We start from the raw sequence: 11,632 nt of genomic DNA on the forward strand, positions 1-11,632 counted from the left end.
CAAAAGAGTGAGATGTGCTATGCTCATTGCCAACTTCCCACAAAGAATACAATCATTATGTACTACAAACATGTGCTAATACATTTTTTCCCTAGCACTTATACTTCTCTAGTGTTTGCCAAGAGCAATCACTTCCCAAATGCTTGTTGATGATTTGGAGATTAGATTATATTTTTCTGTATGAGGGATTGAATTCAGAACCTTGCACTTGCCAGGTAGCCTCTGTACCGCTGAGTTATATCCCCAGCCCCAGACTATTCTTTTTCTGCAATTGTATTATTTCCTGCTCTCGCTTTCCTCACCCAAGGTGATGTAATTCTGCACCATCTGCTGCTCCCTCATATAAAAGCCTCAGCGAGCCATGCTTATTCTGAGAACCTCTTCCAGGGCCTGGCAGAGAGGATCCCCTGAGAGGTGGTGTGCTTGGGGAATGGCCAAACACCATGCCCAGGCCGGTGACCTTCAAATTATTTTTACACGAAAGACCTAGAACAAGCCCTCATTTGCTTCTGTAGTGTGAGGACTTTAGTCATAACATATGTAGCAATCTGCTAAAGAGGCCAAATGGTCCCATTTCAGCAAGAGCACTGAAATGAAATATCCTTTCCTTGCTATAAAGAGTTAAAGCTGGCCATGGTGGCACACACTTGAAATTCAGCCCTCTAGGAGGCTGAGGCATCAGTATTGTACCTTTGAGCTTGGCCTTAGCCATTTAAGGAGAACCTGTTTTAAAAAAACAAAACTCAGTGCAAAGGCCCAGGATTCAATCACCAGTACTGACAAGCAAGCAAGCAAGCAAGCAAGGAAGCAAGCAAGCAGGGTTAAGCTTGTGGCCCACACAGTGGTGTGTGCTTGGAGTCCCAGTACACAGAAGGCTGAGTTAGGAGGATCACTTGGGCCTGGAAGATCAAGACCAGCCTGGGCAACATCCGACTGCTTTTAAGAAAGACTACTCATATAATAAGCTGACTGTTTTTTTAAATAAATCATAAGAGTAGTACAGGTGCAAGTAGCTATGCGGGTGGGTTTAAGCCTAAGCTCTAGTGCATCCTCTACAGACCTCTGCTCTATTGTAAAAGTGGGAATAAAAGGAGCAATCAACTTTATGTGATTATCTTGAAGATTCTATAAATAATAAGGTACTTACGTTATATCTTTAGCACCTTCAAGTGAGCAGTAATAAAAGCCCAATAGATATTAACTATTGTTACTTATGCATTATATTATTATCATTATGACATCATTCTCAGATAGACTTCCAAGTGTGGCCATCTTTAAAAGTCAGACTTTTTTTCTCTCAGTAAAAGAAACTCCTCCAATGGGGCAAAGGATAGAATATGTAAATGCAGCCCCAGGAGGTGAGAGTCAGGCTGCTAGAGAAGATGCAGGAGGAAAGATGCCCCAAAAGGCCAGGAAGGATGAAAGGAGCCTGAGTTGTGGTCTACTGTTTAACTGTACCCTCTCTCTTCCTTACTGTGAAACCACTGTGCAGGTTTGGGCGCAGTGAGATGGTGGCATACGGCAGCATTAGGCCCCTTCATCTCCTTGGGGCCAGCTTTGAGTAAAGCCCTTTTCCTTTGAACCAAGGTTCTCAACTTTTTTCAGTCACTTTTGGTTTCGGTTCTCTTGGGGAGGAAGTTGCACATGAACCGAAAATGTAGCACTTCCCTAACTTTCCACCCATCGTCACTAACACCCATTCTCTTGAACCCAAACCTGTTGGGCCCTGACCTTGGCCCTGTCCTAATGCCTGGTGAAGAAGGTGGGCGTTAGGAAAGAACCAGGAAAACATGGATTGCTGGGTGCAATGTCAAGGGCCTGTAGTCTCAGCTACTTGGGAGGCTGAGGCAGGAGAATTGTTTAAGCCCAGGAGATTAAGGCTAGTGTGAGCAAAGTAACAGGACTTTGTTTCTTAAATTAGAAGAACAGGAAGAAGAAAAAGGAGAAGGAGGAGGAGGAGGAGGAGGAGGAGGAGGAGGAGGAAGAGAAGGAGAAGGAGAAGGAGAAGGAGAAGGAGAAGAAGAAGAAGAAGAAGAAGAAGAAGAAGAAGAAGAAGAAGAAGAAGAAGAAGAAGAAGAAGCTGCTGTAGACTAAAATGTGAGGAAGAACCCAAAGTCTACCTACAACACTAGGAGTACCTATTGGAAGGAAGATGCAGTATCTCTGGCCAGGCACTACTAGCCAATTAGCATTCAACAAAAGCATTCATTTCCATATAATCAATTCTTCTGAAGTACATGTACTAGGTAAAGAAAGCAATAGATACAGAAGACCTTTTAAAAATGTTAAATGATAAGTGCATAAACAATAGATGGCAGGGACTTGCTGCTGGAGATTTTAGTTACATAATTCGCATCTTATTTATATAACCCCTGATACCGGTTTCATCGCGGGAAGTCCAGGAGCTGGCTCCGTTAGAATGGCCTTACCCATCATGGGGCAGCTCAGGGCCAAATGGGGTGACTCTCAGCCTTGGGTCTCCTCCACTTTAAAGGGGCATCGTCCTGTGTTTATTGTTTGCAGAGTACATGGGTGACTGGGCAGCACGTCTTGTGCCCTAATTCACAGAAGCTTGGCTTTTGCCACAAGCTGAGGCAGCCCAGTGGAGGTTTCAAATGTGTCATGAAGTTTCCCAGCCAAATTCCTCTTGTACCAACTTGAAAACTAGCTATAAAAATAGCACTTACCGAGGGAGTCTGACCCGTGACAAAGATTTCCCAACAGGGAGCAGGGACAAGAAGGCTGCTAGGTTTTTTTCTTTTCTTTTTTAAATCTACTTTTATGTCTCTATGATAAGAATTTGCTTTTATGTGTTTTTAAAGTCATCCTCGGAGACGAGTCTCCTGTTTGAGAGTGAATTTCCTCAATTTTTAGTGTCTAGCTGCGGTTAATTTTTGTCAAGATAGGGGATTTAAGGAACACAAAAGGGAGGGCCTTATCTTTTGTTTACTGGGAACAAATTTGAGTATCTAACTAGGAAATTTAGAAGCTCTCTAGAAAAATTCTGAGATTGAAGGCTCTAGAATTGTTCTTTATTCAGATTCTGGCTCCAGGGTCTTTCAGAAGTTAGGAAAGGATCAAGTAGCTCATAGTTTTGTCTTTATTTTTTAAATTTTAAGCACAGGGTCTCACTATGTTGTCCAGGCTGGCTTTGAACTTGAGCTTCTGCCTGTCTCCCAAGTTGTTTGGATTCACATACATGTGACACTGCATCTGAGTTGCCTCAGGTTTGATGCCTCTGAGTCTTAACAAATTTAATAAATTTATGTTGGTTGGAAATAATATCAGGAGGTTGAGGCAGGAGTGTTACAGTAAGTTCAAGGCCAGTCTGAACAATGTAACAAGATGCTACATCAAAAACACTGACTAGCCCGGGGAGATGGCTCAGTACAATAAGCACTTGCCTGGCAAGCGCAGGGTCCTGAGTTCAATCCCAGGTACCACACATACACACACACACACAAAAAAAAAAAAAAACAAAACACTGACTATAGTAACTAAATAAATAAATTTAAGGAGCTGAGAGTTTAGCTTAGTGGTAGTGTGTGCTTATCATGAATAAAGGCTTAATATCAAGCACCAAAAACAAACAAGTAAATGTAGGAAACAGCAAACATGATATTATATCTATATCTATTTATACATACATACATATATATATATATATATATATAATTTGTGTGTGTCTATATGTGTGTGGGGATTATTTTGGATGCACCCACATTCTAGGCAAGCATTCCACCACTGAACTATACCTCCACCCTCTACATTATATTTTCAATTTCCATTTTTTTATAATTAAACACTTTCAACGTGGTGGGGGATAGCCATGATATAATACAATTATCTACTCACTTCCTCAGTCAATAGTGAAATTTATTATGAAGTCTAATTCACAGCCTCTACAGGGGTATGCCCCAGTGAGGACACACAGTGGAAGAATTTGAGGTTCCTTCCAGAGCATAGCTTCAGGCCTCTATATAGCTTTGTTAGGCAGCAACATCAAAAGTTTAAATCTGAGGCCATTGACTAATTTGAAGTTGGGCCCAAATGTGCATTCTGTTCTTGCCTGAGATAATCCATGCCTGGCTTACTGCTACTCACTGGGTAGGACTGAGGGCAGGCTGCGTTGGTTCTCCTGGCATCTAAGTCCTTGTTTGTAAAATGCCTCATCGATTGCTACTTCATAGTGTGAATTGGGAGAGTTCCATGAAGTAACCCTTATTGACCATTTGTGAGGTATTAGTAAATTCTCGATAAATATTAGCTTGAGTCAGCCACTATTACTTATTAGAGTCAAGACTCAAGTGTTGGCCCAAATCTTCTTAATTGGTTTTTGTAGGTCACTGCTCTACTGTAATATTCTTTTTTTTTTTTTTTTTTTTTTTTTTTTGTGGTACTGGTGATTGAACTCAGGATGTTGTACTTGCCAGGAAGGTTCTTATGCCGCTGAGCCATATCCCCAGCCCCAAGAATATTCATTCTTTCTTTGTTTATTGAACACTTTGTTTGTTTTTGTTTTTGTCCTTTTCAGATAGGGTTTCTCTATGCAGTTCAGGCTGGCCTTATGCTCACTTTGTGGCCTAGGTTGGTCTTGATAATTTTTTTTTGTCTTGATCTTGCAATGATCCTCCTGCCTCTTCTTCCCAAGTGCTGGAATTACAGCAGTATACCATCACACCATGCTCATTCAACACTTTTATCATATGATCACTTTTCTTCTTTTCCTTTTTTTTGGTGGAACTGGGGATTGAACTCAGGCCCTTGTACTTGCCAGGCAAGCACTCATTCCACTGAGCCATCCCCCAGCCCCTGATAACTTTTCATTTAAAAAAATATTTTACAGGGCTGGTGAGATGGCTCAGTGGTCTAAAGCACCTACTTAGAACAAGCTTAGCAAAGCACAGGGACTGCAGTTCAATCCCCCAGCACCACATGCCAGCCAGCCCCGCCCCCCGGTGGGCTGAGCTGACCACACACACACACACACACACACACACACACATAAATAAATTAAAAAAAAAAAAAAGACGAGTTGGATTTAAAAAAAAATATTTTACATATACAGTGTTTTATCTTAATTAGGAAACTATCAAGAAGCAAAGGGGAAAACATAATTCATAGTACACTTACAAAAAAAACAATAATCCACTTACCAGAGTCCTGCCACATTAGGTAATAGTAACAATTCTCCTCTTTTTCCTATGAGCCTTCCTACCTTTCTCCACTGCCCCAGTACTGAGAATTGAGCTTAGGGCTTTCACACTGAGATACATTCCCAGCTTTTTTTATTTTGTTTTTGAGATGAGGTCTTGATAAGTCACTAAATTGCCCAGGTTGGTCCTCACTCTTGCAGAATGCAGGGTTACTTGTATGCAACCATGCCCATTTGGTTTTAAAACTATGCTGAAGCCATAGCAGCATAGTTGTTTGGCTCTCCCAGAGGTCCTATCCAGATGTTCATTTTGGAACTGTGTGGATTCTTATTGTTCTTTTTTTCCTTTATGTATTTGGTACAAGGTCTCACTATATAGCTTGGATTCATAGTGATTCTCCTGTTTTCAGCTTCCCCAGTGCTGGGATAACAGGTGGGTACCACAACGCCAGAACTCAGTGGCCAGCTCGGTGTACCTGGGGAGGGTGGTGGGGCTAGCACTGCATGTGGTACCGGGAATCAATCCCGCTACCTAGGCTTGCCCAAGCAGGCGCTTAGTCCACTGAGCTTCTCGCCAGAACATGCTTCTTACTGTTCTTGGTTTACCATGTTAATGTAACATTTTCTCCATGTCATTAAAAACACTTTACATATATAATTTTAAATTACTTTTAAGATGGGATCTTATTCTGTCACCCAGGCTGGGTTTAAACTCTTAGGCTCCTGATCCTCTTGCCTCACGTTCTTCAGTAACTGAAAGTATAGGTACTCAACATCAGGACCAGGGGCTGGGGAGATGGCTCAGTGGACTAAGCGCTTCCCTGACAAGCACAAGGGCCTGAGTTCAATCCCTGGTTCCACCAAAAAACAAACGAAGAAACAAAAATCTGGGCCAGCTTTAAATATAGTTGCAATGATTGCAGGCAGAACGTATGAACCTTGTGTGTACTGTTTCCTAACCTGTTTCCATTGTTTGGCAGTGGGAAATTCATCCCCACCCCCATCCCCATTTTGCTATCAAAAAATCTAATCAAGGGCTGGAACTATAGCTCAGTGGTAAAGCATATGCTTAGCACATACAAGGCCCGGGTTCCACCCCTAGAACCCCATGCAATATGATCAAAAAGAAATACATATTTTTGCATCCATTTTATTCTATCATTTAGACAATGTCCACTTAGTCCCTCATGCTTTTTTAGTGCTTACTGGGAGGCAGCTGCTGTGTGTGTGTGCAGAGTTTAAAGGGGGTAAGGCTGAGACAGGGGCAACCTTTGCTCTCACAGAGAACCTATCCTAAGGGACAAGCAGTTGAAACGTGTGTAGGAAAACTCAATATTTGCAGATGGTGACAGGAAAGAAATAGTGTATATGTCCAGAGAGCACCTGAAAGCTTTTTGGGCAATGACATCAGGCAGAAATTTGTGAAATTTTTGACATGGGTCCCATAAAACATGGTAGGAGAATGAATGACAAACCTATATACTTAGGACCTCAAAGTTGTGCACGTTGTACTGGGGAGGGAGTGTGTGTGTGTGTGTGTGTGTGTGTGTGTGTGTGTGTGTCTGCGTGTATCTATAGTACTAAAACTTTCACTGAACTACATCCCTAGCCTTTAAAATTTTGTTTTACAAATAGTATCTTCTAAGATTCGCAAATTGCCCAGGTGGGACCTGAACTTGTTATTCTTCTAGCTTAGCCTCCCAGGCATGTGCCACTGTGCCTGGCTTTAGGGTCTCAAGGTAAAAGATGCATTCACTTAGGTTTGTGCATATGAAAGGCCCTAAGTGGAGGTTCCCCTTAACTTTTGTACTCTTGGCATCAGAGTTACTGCCAGTCCCAGTAATGGCAGTAACAGATGTAGGAATAGCACTCCAGGTGGAGGCAGCAGCAGGTGCCAGAGTCCATAGACTGGAGAGGCTTATTATGTGCTGGGGAAAGGAAATTGGTCCCTACAATGGGGAAACAGCAGAGAAATGCTCATTGAAACAGAGAGAACAGATTCACCAAGGAAATTAAGGAAACAGTTTGCAAGTTTTGAGAGCATTCATATTTCTACATACTTTAAAATATCCAAGTAATGGGGCTGGGGAGATGGCTTAGTGGAATAAGCCATCCCTGGTAAGCGCAAGGGCCTGAGTTCAATCCCCGGTTCTGAAAAAAAAAAAAAAAAAAAAAAATCCAAGTAGTGTCTAAAGCTGAGCTTCCAACCTTTTCCTCAATAGTTTACCATTGTCTGTAATTCACACATATTGTATTGGGAGTGGGCTTGAAGAGTACTAAGGACTTTTTAGTGCTTAGAGCTTTCAAGGGTTGTTCTGTTCTTGGTTACATGTTTGGATGCCTTCAGAAAGTTAAACATAATTTATGGATATTTGGGCCTATGTCAAGACCCAGGGGTGGTTCTGGAATGAAACCTAGGTGTGGGGAGTCTGTTGTGAAGACAAGATTGAGAATCACTGTTGGGATTCTGTTCTAGAGGTGAAGTATCCTGGAGTACCTTGCAATGTAGGAGATACTGATCGATTCTGCAGTTCTGGGGATCAAACCCAGGACCTTGCTCATGCTAGACAGATGCTTTACTGCTGAGTTACATCTGCAGGCTCAGACTAGATTTGACAGCTTCTTGTCTATTTTTTGTGATAACAGGCCTGGATTTTATTGTAAGGTGAATAGAACATTGATGGGTTGTAGGTAACACTGTAGCATGATCTGATTTTTATTTTAAAGACAATTGCTTGGGCTACATGTCAAGCTTTCTTTAGGTAGGTTTTTTTTGGCTTGTTTTAAATATTTTTAATTAATTCATTGGTACAGGGTCTCACTACGCAGCTCTGACTCATAGTGATCCTCCTGTCTCAGACTCCCCAGTGCTGGGATTATAGGCATGTGCCACGAAGCTCCATTTCAGTGGCCAGCTCATCACACCCAGGGTTCCAGGGCTGGCCCTGCATGGGCTGCTGGGCATTGAACACATGTCCTTGTGCTTGCCAAGCAGGCACTTACACCCCTGAACTGTCCCCCAGCCTAGATAGGTTTCTTAAGGATAGATTATCAGAAGTGGACTTATGGTGAGAAAGGGTATTCATGATTTTGGGTATGTATTTTTAAATTACTTTCCGGGGAGTTCCTATGAAGTAGCACTCTCTGCTTTCATGCTACCCCTCGGCCAACATTATTTTTAAGGATTAATTGTTCTTTTGGGAAGAGGAGAAATGAGAAACTGGACACAACCTCTGCTAGGAACCTTTGTTTTGCTCCTCCTTCATTGGTTAAAATATTTGAATAGTCGTAGGCCTCAGAACAATCTTAGATCTGGTTTTTGGTGAACATTTATAGATTGTTTACTATGTTACAGGCACTGTATAGAGTATTTTTCAAGCAATGATACTAATGTTTCCTTGTACTCTCTTAACATCCCCCAGAAGCCAATATTAATATTTTATTTTGTGGTGCTGGGCATCCAATCTAAGGCCTTGTACATGTTAGGCACGTACCCTACCCTAAATTACACTCCCAGGCCAATACTTTTTTTTTTTCTGGATACAGTGGGCTTTATTGATGGTGTGCAAGTGCAGTGAGTCAGGGCTCCCGAGGCCTCTCCCCTTCTAGGGGACCTGCGATGGAAGCTGTGAGGGGAGATTCTCAGTGTTGGGGCTGAGTAGGGCAGTGACTTCTACAGTGTGGCCTCTCTGTTCCTCTGGTCTCATTGGGCTGTGGTGGGGGAGCCATTTCTTCTTAGAGGGCATGTGCACCATGAGGTCCACCACCCTGTTGCTGTAGCTGAACTCATTGACATACTAGGAAATGAGCTTGACAAAGGGGTCATTCAGGGTGATGCCAGCCCCAGCATCAAAGGTGGAAGAATAGGGGCCGGGGAGATGGCTCAGTGGAATAAGCGCTTCCCTGGCAAGCATAAGGGCCTGAGTTCAATCCCAGGTTCCACCACAAAAAAAAAAAAAAAAAAAAAAAAAAAAAAAAGATTAAAAAAAAAAGGTGAAAGAGTGAGTGTCATTGTTCAAGTTGCAAAACAAAACTTGGTGCTCGGTGTAGCCCAGGATGCCTTTGAGGGGACCATCTGACCCCTGCTTCACCACCTTCTTGATGTTATCGTATTTAGCCGCTTTCTCCAGGTGGCAGATCAGATCCACCACTGACAGGTTGGGAGAGGACACACGAAAGGCCATGCCTGTGAGCTTCCCATTCAGCTCTGGGATGACCTTTCTCATGGCTTTGGCAGTGCCAGTGGATGCAGGGATAATGCTCTGGGCAGCCCTTCAGCCATCACACCACAGCTTCCCAGAGGGGCTGTTCACAGTCTTCTGGGTGGCAGTGATGGTGTGGACAGTGGTCATGAGTCCCTCCACGATGCTGAAGTTGTCATGGATGACCTTGGCCAGTGGGGCTAAGCAGTTGGTGGTACAGGAAGCGTTGCTGGCAATTTTGAGGGAGTTGTACTTCTCATGATTCACACTCATCGTGAACATCGAGGCATTGATGGAAGGAGTGGAGAGGACGACCCTTTTGGAACCACCCTTCAGGTTAGCCCTGGCGTTCTCCATGGTGTGAAGATACCAGTGGACTGCACCCTGTACTCAGTACCAGCATCACTCCACTTGATGTTGGTGGGATCTTGCTCTTGGAAGATGGTGATGGCCTTTCTGTTGATGACGAGCTTCCCATTCTCAACCTTGACAGTGCCATTGAACTTGCCATGGGTGGAATCATACTGGAGCATGTAGATCATGTCGTTGAGATCAGTGAAGGGGTCATTGATGGCTGTCTTAGTTACTCTTCTCTCATTGCTGGGACAGATACCCAACACTCGAAGGAAGGAAAGGTTTATTTAGTTCACAGTTACTGGAGGTTTCAGTCCATATTCAGCTGGATCCAAGGCAGAGCAGCACATAGCAGAAAGCAACCTTTCATGGTGGCAACAAAGAGCAAGAGAGCAAAGGGAGAGGTAGCAGCAGCTCAAGCAGCTAGCTTCTCTACCTCCTTACACTGAAATGCAAATTGCCTGCCCCAGGGCAAGTGCTGCATCCACACCCACAGTAATCAATCAAAACTCCAGAAGCTGCACCAAGACTGCCCGAGGCTTTGGGGGGACAACTATACACAAACCATAACAATGGCCACAACATCCACCTTGCCAAAGTTAAATGCAGCCCTGGTGACCAGATGTCCAATATGGCCGAATCTGTTCACTCTGACCTTCATCATCTTGTCTGGATCGCTGGCTGCGCAGGAAGAACGGCTATCAATGGACACACAAGAGCAGAGAGTGAGGGCCAGTACTGTTATCATTTCCATTTTACTCTAAGAACAAGGAGCCAGCCAACACTCCCTCCTCTTATAAGTGGTAAAATCAGAATCTGAATTCAGAACTATTGCTTAAATTACTCTGTTTCCGTTTTGTGATTTGGAAAGATCAGGACTCAAAATTATTCTCTAGGTTCTAAAGGTCTGATTATTCTGCTGATAATCTTTCTTTTGTTATCATGCATCAAACTTTTTTCTTTTTTATTTTTTTAAAGGTTTTTTTTTTCTATTTTATTTATTTGATACAGGGTCTTGCTATGCAGTAGTTATCCTCCTGTCTCAGCCTCCTCAGTGCTGGGATTATAGGCGTACATCAACATGCCTGGTTTCCGGGCTAGCACAGCATGCCCGCAGCCTGTCCAAGGTTCTGGGGCCTGCAGGTCATGTGGTACTGGGGATCGAACTCTGGTCCTCGCACCTGCCAGGCAGGTGCTTAGACTGCCAAGCTATCTTCCCAGCCCAAACTTTTTTCAATTATTCTTTTTTATTAGTAAACGTTTACAGTACATAATGATTACATTCCTGGTGGGGAGTTCCCACATGGACATAACACATCTTATTCGTTTTTTATCCCCTCCCTCTCTTCTCCAAATCCCTCTCGTTCATGTCTTAGTCCTTTTCCCATTTGCAAAGGCTCAATGTCCCCACTTCGTATAATTCATCTTTCATTTTACTTTTATTTATATTCTGAACTTCTCATGTAAGAGAAACTGTCATGTTTGAACGTGTGTCTGATTTATTTCACTTAACATTATCATCTCAAAGTGCATCTACTTTCCTAAAAGTTTGACTTAAGTTTCTCCTTCTTTATGACAGAGTAGCGCTCTCATGTGCAGAAATACCACATTTCTTTATCTATTCACTGTTGATGGTTATATAGGCCACTTCTAACAGTCTGTGTTCATGAAGTGTATAGCTATAAACATGAGTATGTATATATCCCTGTAGTATATCCTCTTTAAACTCTTTAGGAAAGACACCTAGAAGGGGAGTTGCTGCTAACAATTTTGGAAACTGAGTAATTCATATCATTTGGTCACTGCAGCATTGTTTTTTTTTTTTCTTTTCTTTTCAAAGTTTTATTGATAAACATATAGCAATGAGACAGTTTCAAATCAAATCGCAAGTACAGTTTCTTTTTTTTTTAAATTTTTATTT

The 11,632-nt window shown here is 42.6% G+C and overlaps 1 pseudogene; it reads right to left on the bottom strand.

Annotated features, from left to right (window-relative positions):
- Window positions 1-8,952: 8,952 nt before the first annotated feature.
- On the bottom strand, window positions 8,953-10,415 carry LOC101582547 (annotated as a pseudogene).
- Between the last annotated feature and the right edge of the window lie 1,217 nt (window positions 10,416-11,632).

Source organism: Octodon degus, unplaced genomic scaffold, assembly GCF_000260255.1.
Source record: "Octodon degus isolate 3935 unplaced genomic scaffold, OctDeg1.0 scaffold00200, whole genome shotgun sequence".
Classification (NCBI taxonomy): domain Eukaryota; kingdom Metazoa; phylum Chordata; class Mammalia; order Rodentia; family Octodontidae; genus Octodon; species Octodon degus.